Raw genomic sequence first — 12,500 nt, 5'->3', positions numbered from 1 at the left:
AGTGTTTTATGAAGGGGTATGGTTAGAATTAGGATTGGGGTTAGAGTTAGGGTGAGGTGTAGGGGTTAGGTTTAGGGGTTAGTTTTAGGGTAAAAGGATAGGATTAGGGTTACGGGTTGGGCTTAGGTTTATGGTTAAAGTTTACTGCTAGGGTTAGGGATAGGGTTCAGGGTTAGCTTTAGCGGTTCTGGTTAGGGTTAGGGGTTAGGTTAGTGTCAGGATTAGGTCTACTCATGAGGGTAAGGTTTAGGGTTAGCTTTAAGAGCTAGGGTTAGGTTTAATGGTTAGGATTATGATTAGGGTAAAGGGTTAGGGTAAGGCTTAGGGGTTAGGGTGAAGGGTTAGGGTCAAGTGTTAGGGTTTTTGTTAGGCATAACGTTGGGGTTAGAAGTAAGGGATACTGTCAGTGTCAGGGTTGTAGGTAGGGTTACGGTTAGGGTTAGCGGTTTAGAATTAGGGTTAGGGATTAGGTGTCACAGTGATGACTAGGAGATAGGGTTAGAATTATGGGATAGGGGTTGTTCTCAGGAAATGGGTTATGCATTAACGTTAGCATAAGTGGTTAAAGTTAGGCGCACGGTGAGGTTTACGTGTTAAGGGGAGAAATAGGGACAGGGTTGGGTGTTATGTTCAGGGTTAGGGTTATCTGTTAAAGGTATTGTTTATGCTTAGCGCATGGGCCCTGTCTGCATTAGGCGGGCGGGGGGAGTTTAGGGGGCTGGGGTTGTACCCGGGAACCCACTCTATCATACTCTGGGTATGGGCCCATGGGTTTCATGCAGGACACAGTGGTAGAGCCTCCTTTCACGCATGGCATGGGAGGATTGCAGGCTTTCTAAACTCTAAGAAAGCAAGAAGTCTGAGAATTAGATTTAGGGTTAGGATTCTGGTTAGGGATAAGGATGAAGTTTAGTGTTAGGGTGAGGGCTTAGGGTTAGGGATTAGGGTTAGGGTTAAAGGTTACTCTTAGGTTTAACGGTTACACTTTGGTTTAGGGTTGAGGTTTACGGTTAGGGTTAAGATGAGGGGTTAGGGTTTGGTACAGGGTTAGGGTTAAGTGTTAGGTTTAGGGTTGAGGATTAGGATTAGGGTTAGGATTAAAGGTTAGGGTGAGAGTTAAGGCTTAGGGTTAAGGTTAAGTGTTAGGGTTTAGGGTTAGCTTTAGTGTTTAGGTTAGTTTTAGGGTTAGAGTTATGTGCTATGGTTTGTGTTAGAGGTTAGGTTTAGGTTTACTGGTCACGGTTAGGGTTACGTTTAGGGGTTAGCATTACGGTTAGGGTTAGGGTTAGGGTTAAGGGATAGGATTAGGGTTAAGTGTTGGAATTAGGGTTAGGGTTTAGTGTTAGGGTTATCATTAAGGATTAGGGTTAGGGTCAGGGTTAAATGCTTGGGTGCTGGTAATGGTTAGGGTCAGGGTTAAGGTTCACGCATAGGGTTAGTGTTAAGGGTTACGGGTAGGTTTAGGTTTCAGGGTTAGAGTTAGCATTAGGGCTTAAGGTTAGGATTAGGCGGTAGGTTAGATTTAGGGTTAGATCTAGGCGTTAGGGTAAGGGCTAGCGTTAGGGTTAAGAGATAGGGTTAGGTTTAATGCTTAGGATTAGGGTTAGGGTTTGGGGTTAAAGTAAGTGTTAGGGGTTAGGTTTAAGTATCCAAGGTTAGGGTTATTTTTAGCTGTAGTGTTAGGGTTAGGGATAAGGGATCCCATTAGCATTAAGGATCTTCATTACTGTAGGGTTAAGTGTAAGGCTTAGAGTTGAAGGTTAAGGTTAGGGTCAGTGTTAAGATTTAGGGTGAGGGTTAACGGTTAGAGTAAAGGTTAAGCGTTCGGGTTAGGGATTAGTGATTAGGGTTTTTGGTTAGTGTTAATGTTAGAGGTTAGGAGTTAGTGTTTTATGAAGGGGTATGGTTAGAATTAGGATTGGGGTTAGAGTTAGGGTGAGGTATAAGGGTTAGGTTTAAGGGTTAGTTTTAGGGTAAAAGGATTGGATTATGGTTACGGGTTGGGCTTAGGTTTAGGGTTAAAGTTTACTGCTAGGGTTAGGGATAGGGTTCATTGTTAGCTTTAGGGGTCCTGGTTAGGGTTAGGTGTTAGGTTAGTGTCAGGGTTAGGTCTAGTCGTGAGGGTAAGGTTTAGGGTTAGCTTTAAGAGCTAGGGTTAGGTTTAATGGTTAGGATTAGGATTAGGGTTAAGAGTTAAGGTAAGGCTTAGGGGTTAGGGTGAAGGGTTAGGGTCAAGGGTTAGGGTTTTTGTTAGGCATAGCATTGGGGTTAGAAGTAAGGGTTACTGTCAGTGTTAGGGTTGTAGGTAGGGTTACGGTTAGGGTTAGCGGTTTAGAATTAGGGCTAGGGATTAGGTGTCACAGTGATGACTAGGAGATAGGGTTAGAATTATGGGATAGGGGTTGTTCTCAGGAAATGGGTTATGCATTAACGTTAGGTTAAGAGGTTAAATTTAGGCGCACGGTGAGGTTTACGTGTTAAGGGGAGAAATAGGAACAGGGTTGGGTGTTATGTTCAGGGTTAGGGTTATCTGTTAAAGGTATTGTTTATGCTAGCGCACGGGCCCTGTCTGCATTAAGTGGGCGGGGGGAGTTTAGGGGGCTGTGATTGTACCCGGGAACCCACTCTGTCATACTCTGGGTATGGGCCCGTGGGTTTCATGCAGGACACAGTGGTAGAGCCTCCTTTCACGCATGGCATGGGAGGATTGCAGGCTTTCTAAACTCTAAGAAAGCAAGAAGTCTGAGAATTAGATTTAGGGTTAGGATTATAATTAGGGTTAAGGATGAAGTTTAGTGTTAGGGTGAGGGCTTAGGGTTAGGGATTAGGGTTAGGGTTAAAGGTTACTCTTAAGTTTAACGGTTACACTTTGGTTTAGGGTTTAGGTTTACGGTTAGGGTTAAGATGAGGGGTTAGGGTTAGGTACAGGGTTAAGGTTAAGTGTTAGGTTTAGGGTTGAAGATTAATATTAGGGTTAGGACTAAAGGTTAGCGTGAGAGTTAACGCTTAGGGTTAAGGTTAAGAGTTAGGGTTTAGGGTTAGGGTTAGGGTTAGGGTTAGTTTTAGGGTTAGAGTTATGTGCTATAGTTTGTGTTAGAGGTTAGGGTTAGGTTTAAGCGGTAGCATTAGGGTTAGGGTTAGGGTTAAGGGATAGGATTAGGGTTAAGTGTTGGGCTTAGGGTTAGGGTTTAGTGTTAGGGTTAGCATTAGGGATTAGGGTTAGGGTCAGGGTTAAATGCTTGGGTGCGGGTAATGGTTAGGGTCAGGGTTAAGGTTCACGGATAGGGTTAGTGTTAAGGGTTACGGGTAGGTTTAGGGTTCAGGGTTAGTGTTAGCATTAGTGCTTAAGGTTAGGATTAGGCGGTAGGTTAGATTTAGGGTTAGATCTAGGCGTTAGGGTAAGGGCTACCGTTAGGGTTAAAGGATAGGTTTAGGTTTAATGCTTAGGATTAGGGTTAGGGTTTGGGGTTAAAGTAAGTGTTAGGGGTTAGGTTTAAGGATCCAAGGTTAGGGTTATTTTTAGCTGTAGTGTTAGGGTTAGGGATAAGGGATCCCATTAGCATTAAGGGTCTTCCTTACTGTAGGGTTAAGGGTTAGGCTTAGAGTTAAAGGTTAAGGTTAGGGTCAGTGTTAAGATTTAGGGTGAGGGTTAACGGTTAGGGTAAAGGTTAAGCGTTAGGGTTAGGGATTAGTCATTAGGGTTTTTGGTTAGTGTTAGGGTTAGCGGTTAGGAGTTAGTGTTTTATGAAGGGGTATGGTTAGAATTAGGATTGGGGTTAGAGTTAGGGTGAGGTATAGGGGTTAGGTTTAGGGGTTAGTTTTAGGGTAAAAGGATAGGATTCGGGTTACGGGTTGGGCTTAGGTTTAGGGTTAAAGTTTACTGCTAGGGTTAGGGATAGGGTTCAGGGTTAGCTTTAGGGGTTCTGGTTAGGGTTAGGTGTTAGGTTAGTGTCAGGGTTAGGTCTAGTCGTGAGGGTAAGGTTTAGGGTTAGCTTTAAGAGCTAGAGTTAGGTTTAATGGTTAGGATTAGGATTAGGGTTAAGGGTTAGGGTAAGGCTTAGGGGTTAGGGTGAAGGGTTAGGGTCAAGGGTTAGGGTTTTTGTTAGGCATAGCGTTGGGGTTAGAAGTAAGGGTTACTGTCAGTGTTAGGGTTGTAGGTAGAGTTATGGTTAGGGTTAGCGGTTTAGAAATAGGGTTAGGGATTAGGTGTCACAGTGATGACTAGGAGATAGGGTTAGAATTATGGGATAGGGGTTGTTCTCAGGAAATGGGTTATGCATTAACGTTAGGATAAGAGGTTAAAGTTAGGCGCACGGTGAGGTTTACCTGTCAAGGAGAGAAATAGGAAGAGGGTTGGGTGTTATGTTCAGGGTTAGGGTTATCTGTTAAAGGTATTGTTTATGCTTAGCGCACGGGCCCTGTCTGCATTAGGCGGGCGGGGGGAGTCTAGGGGGCTGGGATTGTACCCGGGAACCCACTCTATCATACTCTGTGTATGGGCCCGTGGGTTTCATGCAGGACACAGTGGTAGAGCCTCCTTTCACCCATGGCATGGGAGGATTGCAGGCTTTCTAAACTAAGAAAGCAAGAAGTCTGAGAATTAGATATAGGGTTAGGATTATGGTTAGCGTTAAGGATGAAGTTTAGTGTTAGGGTGAGGGCTTAGGGTTAGGGATTAGGGTTAGGGTTAAATGTTACTCTTAGGTTTAACGGTTACACTTTGGTTTAGGGTTGAGGTTTACGGTTAGGGTTAAGATGAGGGGTTAGGGTTAGGTACAGGGTTAGGGTTAAGTGTTAGGTTTAGGGTTGAAGATTAGGATTAGGGTTAGGATTAAAGGTTAGCATGAGAGTTAACACTTAGGGTTAAGGTTAAGAGTTAGGGTTTAGGGTTAGGGTTAGGGTTAGGGTTAGATTTAGGGTTAGAGTTATGTGCTATGGTTTGTGTTAGAGGTTAGGGTTAGGTTTACTGGTCACGGTTAGGGTTACATTTAGGGGTTAGCATTAGGGTTAGGGTTAGGGTTAGGGTTAAGGGATAGGATTAGGGTTAAGTGTTGGGCTTAGGGTTAGGGTTTAGTGCTAGGGTTATCATTAAGGATTAGGGGTAGGGTCAGGGTTAAATGCTTGGGTTCGGGTAATGGTTAGGGTCAGGATTAAGGTTCACGGATAGGGTTAGTGTTAAGGGTTACGGGTAGGTTTAGGGTTCAGGGTTAGTGTTAGCATTAGTGCTTAAGGTTAGGATTAGACGGTAGGTTAGATTTAGGGTTAGATCTAGGCGTTAGGGTAAGGGCTAGCGTTAGGGTTAAGAGATAGGGTTAGGTTTAATGCTTAGGATCAGGGTTAGGGTTTGGGGTTAAAGTAAGTGTTAGGGGTTAGGTTTAAGGATCCAAGGTTAGGGTTATTTTTAGCTGTAGTGTTAGGGTTAGGGATAAGGGAGCCCATTAGCATTAAGGGTCTTCCTTACTGTAGGGTTAAGGGTTAAGCTTAGAGTTAAATGTTAAGGTTAGGGTCAGTGTTAAGATTTAGGGTGAGGGTTAACGGTTAGGGTAAAGGTTAAGCGTTAGGGTTAGGGATTAGTGATTAGGGTTTTTGGTTAGTGTTAGGGTTAGCGGTTAGGAGTTAGTGTTTTATGAAGGGGTATGGTTAGAATTAGGATTGGGGTTAGAGTTAGGGTGAGGTATAGGGGTTATGTTTAGGGGTTAGTTTTAGGGTAAAAGGATAGGATTAGGGTTACGGGTTGGGCTTAGGTTTAGGGTTAAAGTTTACTGCTAGGGTTAGGGATAGGGTTCAGGGTTAGCTTTAGGGGTTATGATTAGTGTTAGGTGTTAGGTTAGTGTCAGGGTTAGGTCTAGTCGTTAGGGTATGGTTTAGGGTTAGCTTTAAGAGCTAGGGTTAGGTTTAATGGTTAGGATTACGATTAGGGTTAAGGGTTAGGGTAAGGCTTAGGGGTTAGGGTGAAGGGTTAGGGTCGAGGGTTAGGGTTTTTGTTAGGCATAGCGTTGGGGTTAGAAGTAAGGGTTACTGTCAGTGTTAGGGTTGTAGGTAGGGTTACGGTTAGGGTTAGCGGTTTAGAATTAGGGTTAGGGATTAGGTGTCACAGTGATGACTAGGAGATAGGGTTAGAATTATGGGATAGGGGTTGTTCTCAGGAAATGGGTTATGCATTAACGTTAGGATAAGAGGTTAAAGTTAGGCGCACGGTGAGGTTTACGTGTTAAGGGGAGAAAGAGGAACAGGGTTGGGTGTTATGATCAGGGTTAGGGTTATCTGTTAAAGGCATTGTTTATGCTTAGTGCACAGTCCCTGTCTGCATTAGGCGGGCCGGGGGAGTATAGGGGGTCTGGATTGTACCCGGGAACCCACTCTATCATACTCTGGGTATGGGCCCGTGGGTTTGATGCAGGACACAGTGGTACAGCCTCCTTTCACGCATGGCATGGGAGGATTGCAGGCTTTCTAATCTCTAAGAAAGCAAGAAGTCTGAGAATGAGATTTAGGGGTAGGATTATGGTTAGGGTTAAGGATGAAGTTTAGTGTTAGGGTGAGGGCTTAGGGTTAGGGCTTAGGGTTAGGGTTAAAGGTTACTCTTAGTTTTAACGGTTACACTTTGGTTTAGGGTTGAGGTTTACGGTTAGGCTTAAGATGAGGAGTTAGGGTTAGGTACAGGGTTAGGGTTAAGTATTAGGTTTAGGGTTGAATATTAGGATTAGGGTTAGGATTAAAGGTTAGCGTGAGAGTTAATGCTTAGGGTTAAGGTTAAGAGTTAGGGTTTAGGGTTAGGGTTAGGGTTAGGGTTAGTTTTAGGGTTAGAGTTACGTGCTATGGTTTGTGTTAGAGGTTAGGGTTAGGTTTACTGCTCACGGTTAGGGTTACGTTTAGGGGTTAGCCTTAGGGTTAGGGTTAGGGTTAAGGGATAGGATTAGGGTTAAGTGTTGGGCTTAGGGTTAGGGTTTAGTGTTAGGGTTAGCATTAAGGATTAGGGTTAGGGTCAGGGTTAAATGCTTGGGTGCGGGTAATGGTTAGGGTCAGGGTTAAGGTTCACGGATAGGGTTAGTTTTAAGGGTTACGGGTAGGTTTAGGGTTCAGGGTTAGAGTTAGCATTAGGGCTTAAGGTTAGGATTATGCGGGAGGTTAGAATTAGGGTTAGATCTAGGCGTTAGGGTAAGGGCTAGTGTAGGGTTAAGAGATAGGGTAAGGTTTAATGCTTAGGATTAGGGTTAGGGTTTGGGGTTAAAGTAAGTGTTAGGGGTTAGGTTTAAGGATCCAAGGTTAGGGTTATTTTTAGCTGTAGTGTTAGGATTAGGGATAAGGGATCCCATTAGCATTAAGGGTCTTCCTTACTGTAGGGTTAAGGGTTAGGCTTAGAGTTAAAGGTTAAGGTTAGGGTCAGTGTTAAGATTTAGGGTGAGGGTTAACGGTTAGGGTAAAGGTTAAGCGTTAGGGTTAGGGATTAGTGATTAGGGTTTTTGGTTAGTGTTAGGGTTAGCGGTTAGGAGTTAGTGTTTTACGAAGGGGTATGGTTAGAATTAGGATTGGGGTTAGAGTTAGGGTGAGGTATAGGGGTTAGGTTTAGGGGTTAGTTTTAGGGTAAAAGGATAGGATTAGGGTTACCGGTTGGGCTTAGGTTTAGGGTTAAAGTTTACTGCTAGGGTTAGGGATAGGGTTCAGGGTTAGCTTTAGGGGTTCTGGTTAGGATTAGGTGTTACGTTAGTGTCAGGGTTAGGTCTAGTCGTGAGGGTAAAGTTTAGGGTTAGCTTTAAGAGCTAGGGTTAGGTTTAATGATTAGGATTAGGATTAGGGTTAAGGGTTAGGGTAAGGCTTAGGGGTTAGGGTGAAGGGTTAGGGTCAAGTGTTAGGGTTTTTGTTAGGCATAGCGTTGGGGTAGGAAGTAAGGGTTACTGTCAGTGTTAGGGTTGTAGGTAGGGTTACAGTTAGGGTTAGCGGTTTAGAATTAGGATTAGGGATTAGGTGTCACAGTGATGACTAGGAGATAGGGTTAGAATTATGGGATAGGGGTTGTTCTCAGGAAATGGGTTATGCATTAACGTTAGGATAAGAGGTTAAAGTTAGGCGCACGGTGAGGTTTACGTGTTAAGGGGAGAAATAGGAACAGGGTTGGGTGTTATGTTCAGGGTTAGGGTTATCTGTTAAAGGTATTGTTTATGGTTAGAGCATGGGCCCTGTCTGCATTAGGCGGGCGGGGGGAGTTTAGGGGGCTGGGATTGTACCCGGGAACCCACTCTATCATAATCTGGGTATGGGCCCGTGGGTTTCATGCAGGACACAGTGGTAGAGCCTCCTTTCACGCATGGCATGGGAGGATTGCAGGCTTTCTAAACTCTAAGAAAGCAAGAAGTCTGAGAATTAGATTTAGGGTTAGGATTATGGTTAGGGTTAAGGATGAAGTTTAGTGTTAGGGTGAGGACTTAGGGTTAGGGATTAGGGTTAGGGTTAAAGGTTACTCTTAGGTTTAACGGTTACACTTTGGATTAGGGTTGAGGTTTACGGTTAGGGTTAAGATGAGGGGTTAGGGTTTGGTACAGGGTTAGGGTTAAGTGTTAGGTTTAGGGTTGAAGATTAGGATTAGGGTTAGGATTAAAGGTTAGCGTGAGAGTTAACGCTTAGGGTTAAGGTTAAGAGTTAGGGTTTAGGGTTAGGGTTAGGGTTAAGGTTAGTTTTAGGGTTAGAGTTATGTGCTATGGTTTGTGTTAGAGGTTAGGGTTAGGTTTACTGGTCACGGTTAGGGTTAGGTTTAGGGGGTAGCATTAGGTTTAGGGTTAGGGTTAAGGGATAGGATTAGGGTTAAGTGTTGGGCTTAGGGTTAAGGTTTAGTGTTAGGTTTAGCATTAAGGTTTAGGGTTAGAATCAGGGTTAAATGCTTGGGTGCGGGCAATGGTTAGGGTCAGGGTTAAGGTTCACGGATAGGGTTAGTGTTAAGGGTTACGGGTAGGTTTAGGGTTCAGGGTTAGTGTTAGCATTAGTGCTTAAAGTTAGGATTAGGCGGTAGGTTAGATTTAGGGTTAGATCTAGGCGTTATGGTAAGGGCTAGGGTTAGGGTTAAGAGATAGGGTTAGGTTTAATGCTTAGGATCAGGGTTAGGGTTTGGGGTTAAAGTAAGTGTTAGGGGTTAGGTTTAAGGATCCAAGGTTAGGATTATTTTTAGCTGTAGTGTTAGGGTTAGGGATAAGGGATCCCATTAGCATTAAGGATCTTCCTTACTGTAGGGTTAAGGGTTAGGCTTAGAGTTAAAGGTTAAGGTTAGGGTCAGTGTTAAGATTTAGGGTGAGGGTTAACGGTTAGGGTAAAGGTTAAGCGTTAGGGTTAGGGATTAGTGATTAGGGTTTTTGGTTAGTGTTAGGGTTAGCGGTTAGGAGTTAGTGTTTTATGAAGGGGTATGGTTAGAATTAGGATTGGGGTTAGAGTTAGGGTGAGGTATAGGGGTTAGGTTTAGGGATTAGTTTTAGGGTAAAAGGATAGGATTAGGGTTATGGGTTGGGCTTAGGTTTAGGGTTAAAGTTTACTGCTAGGGTTAGGGATAGGGTTCAGGGTTAGCTTTAGGGGTTATGGTTAGTGTTAGGTGTTAGGTTAGTGTCAGGGTTAGGTCTAGTCGTTAGGGTAAGGTTTAGGGTTAGCTTTAAGAGCTAGGGTTAGGTTTAATGGTTAGGATTAGGATTAGGGTTAAGGGTTACGGTAAGGCTTAGGGGTTAGGGTGAAGTGTTAGGGTCGAGGGTTAGAGTTTTTGTTAGGCATAGCGTTGGGTTTAGAAGTCAGGGTTACTGTCAGTGTTAGGGTTGTAGGTAGGGTTACGGTTACGGTTAGCGGTTTAGAATTAGGGTTAGGGATTAGGTGTCACAGTGATGACTAGGAGATAGGGTTAGAATTATGGGATAGGGGTTGTTCTCAGGAAATGGGTTATGCATTAACGTTAGGATAAGAGGTTAAAGTTAGGCACACGGTGAGGTTTACGTGTTAAGGGGAGAAATAGGAACAGGGTTGGGTGTTATGTTCAGGGTTAGGGTTATCTGTTAAAGGTATTGTTTATGCTTAGCGCATGGGCCCCCTCTGCAGTATGCGGGCGGGGGGAGTTTAGGGGGCTGGGATTGTACCCGGGAACCCACTCTATCATACTCTGGGTATGGGCCCGTGGGTTTCATGCAGGACACAGTGGTAGAGCCTCCTTTCACGCATGGCATGGGAGGATAGCAGGCTTTCTAAACTCTAAGAAAGCAAGAAGTCTGAGAATTAGATTTAGGGTTAGGATTATGGTTAGGGTTAAGGATGAAGTTTAGTGTTAGGGTGACGGCTTAGGGTTAGGGATTAGGATTAGGGTTAAAGGTTACTCTTAGGTTTAACGGTTACACTTTGGTTTAGGGTTGAGGTTTACGGTTAGGGTTAAGATGAGGGGTTAGGGTTTGGTACAGCGTTAGGGTTAAGTGTTAGGTTTAGGGTTGAAGATTAGGATTAGGGTTAGGATTAAAGGTTAGCGTGAGAGTTAACGCTTAGGGTTAAGGTTAAGTGTTAGGCTTTAGGGTTAGGGTTAGGGTTAGTTTTAGGGTTAGAGTTATGTGCTATGGTTTGTGTTAGAGGTTAGGGTTAGGTTTACTGCTCACGGTGAGGGTTACGTTTAGGGGTTAGCTTTAGGGTTAGGGTTAAGGGATAGGAATAGGGTTAAGTGTTGGGCTTAGGGTTAGGGTTTAGTGTTAGGGTTATCATTAAGGAATAGGGTTAGGGTCAGGGTTAAATGCTTGGGTGCGGGTAATGGTTAGGGTCAGGGTTAAGGTTCAAGGATAGGGTTAGTGTTAAGGGTTACGGGTAGGTTTAGAGTTCAGGGTTAGAGTTAGCATTAGGGCTTAAGGTTAGGATTAGGCGGTAGGTTAGATTTAGGGTTAGATCTAGGCGTTAGGGTAAGGGCTAGCGTTAGGGTTAAGAGATAGGGTTAGGTTTAATGCTTAGGATTAGGGTTAGGGTTTGGGGTTAAAGTAAGTGTTAGGGGTTAGGTTTAAGGATCCAAGGTTAGGGTTATTTTTAGCTGTAGTGTTAGGGTTAGGGATAAGGGATCCCATTAGCATTAAGGGTCTTCCTTCCTGTAGGGTTAAGGGTTAGGCTTAGAGTTAAAGGTTAAGGTTAGGGTCAGTGTTAAGATTTAGGGTGAGGGTCAATGAATAGGGTAAAGGTTAAGCGTTAGGGTTAGGGATTAGTGATTAGGGTTTTTGGTTAGTGTTAGGGTTAGCGGTTAGGAGTTAGTGTTTTATGAAGGGGTATGGTTAGAATTAGGATTGGGGTTAGAGTTAGGGTGAGGTATAGGGGTTAGGTTTAGGGGTTAGTTTTAGGGTAAAAGGATAGGATTCGGGTTACGGGTTGGGCTTAGGTTTAGGGTTAAAGTTTACTGCTAGGGTTAGGGATAGGGTTCAGGGTTAGCTTTAGGGGTTCTGGTTAGGGTTAGGTGTTAGGTTAGTGTCAGGGTTAGGTCTAGTCGTGAGGGTAAGGTTTAGGGTTAGCTTTAAGAGCTGGGTTAGGTTTAATGGTTAGGATTAGGATTAGGGTTAAGGGTTAGGGTAAGGCTTAGGGGTTAGGGTGAAGGGTTAGGGTCAAGGGTTAGGGTTTTTGTTAGGCATATCGTTGGGGTTAGAAGTAAGGGTTACTGTCAGTGTTAGGGTTGTAGGTAGAGTTATGGTTAGGGTTAGCGGTTTAGAAATAGGGTTAGGGATTAGGTGTCACAGTGATGACTAGGAGATAGGGTTAGAATTATGGGATAGGGGTTGTTCTCAGGAAATGGGTTATGCATTAACGTTAGGATAAGAGGTTAAAGTTAGGCGCACGGTGAGGTTTACCTGTCAAGGAGAGAAATAGGAAGAGGGTTGGGTGTTATGTTCAGGGTTAGGGTTATCTGTTAAAGGTATTGTTTATGCTTAGCGCACGGGCCCTGTCTGCATTAGGCGGGCGGGGGGAGTCTAGGGGGCTGGGATTGTACCCGGGAACCCACTCTATCATACTCTGTGTATGGGCCCGTGGGTTTCATGCAGGACACAGTGGTAGAGCCTCCTTTCACCCATGGCATGGGAGGATGGCAGGCTTTCTAAACTAAGAAAGCAAGAAGTCTGAGAATTAGATATAGGGTTAGGATTATGGTTAGCGTTAAGGATGAAGTTTAGTGTTAGGGTGAGGGCTTAGGGTTAGGGATTAGGGTTAGGGTTAAATGTTACTCTTAGGTTTAACGGTTACACTTTGGTTTAGGGTTGAGGTTTACGGTTAGGGTTAAGATGAGGGGTTAGGGTTAGGTACAGGGTTAGGGTTAAGTGTTAGGTTTAGGGTTGAAGATTAGGATTAGGGTTAGGATTAAAGGTTAGCATGAGAGTTAACGCTTAGGGTTAAGGTTAAGAGTTAGGGTTTAGGGTTAGGGTTAGGGTTAGGGTTAGATTTAGGGTTAGAGTTATGTGCTATGGTTTGTGTTAGAGGTTAGGGTTAGGTTTACTGGTCACGGTTAGGGTTACATTTAGGGGTTA

This window comes from Eulemur rufifrons, chromosome 19, assembly GCF_041146395.1.
Source record: "Eulemur rufifrons isolate Redbay chromosome 19, OSU_ERuf_1, whole genome shotgun sequence".
NCBI classification, from domain to species: domain Eukaryota; kingdom Metazoa; phylum Chordata; class Mammalia; order Primates; family Lemuridae; genus Eulemur; species Eulemur rufifrons.
Note: the sequence above shows the minus strand (reverse complement) of the source record.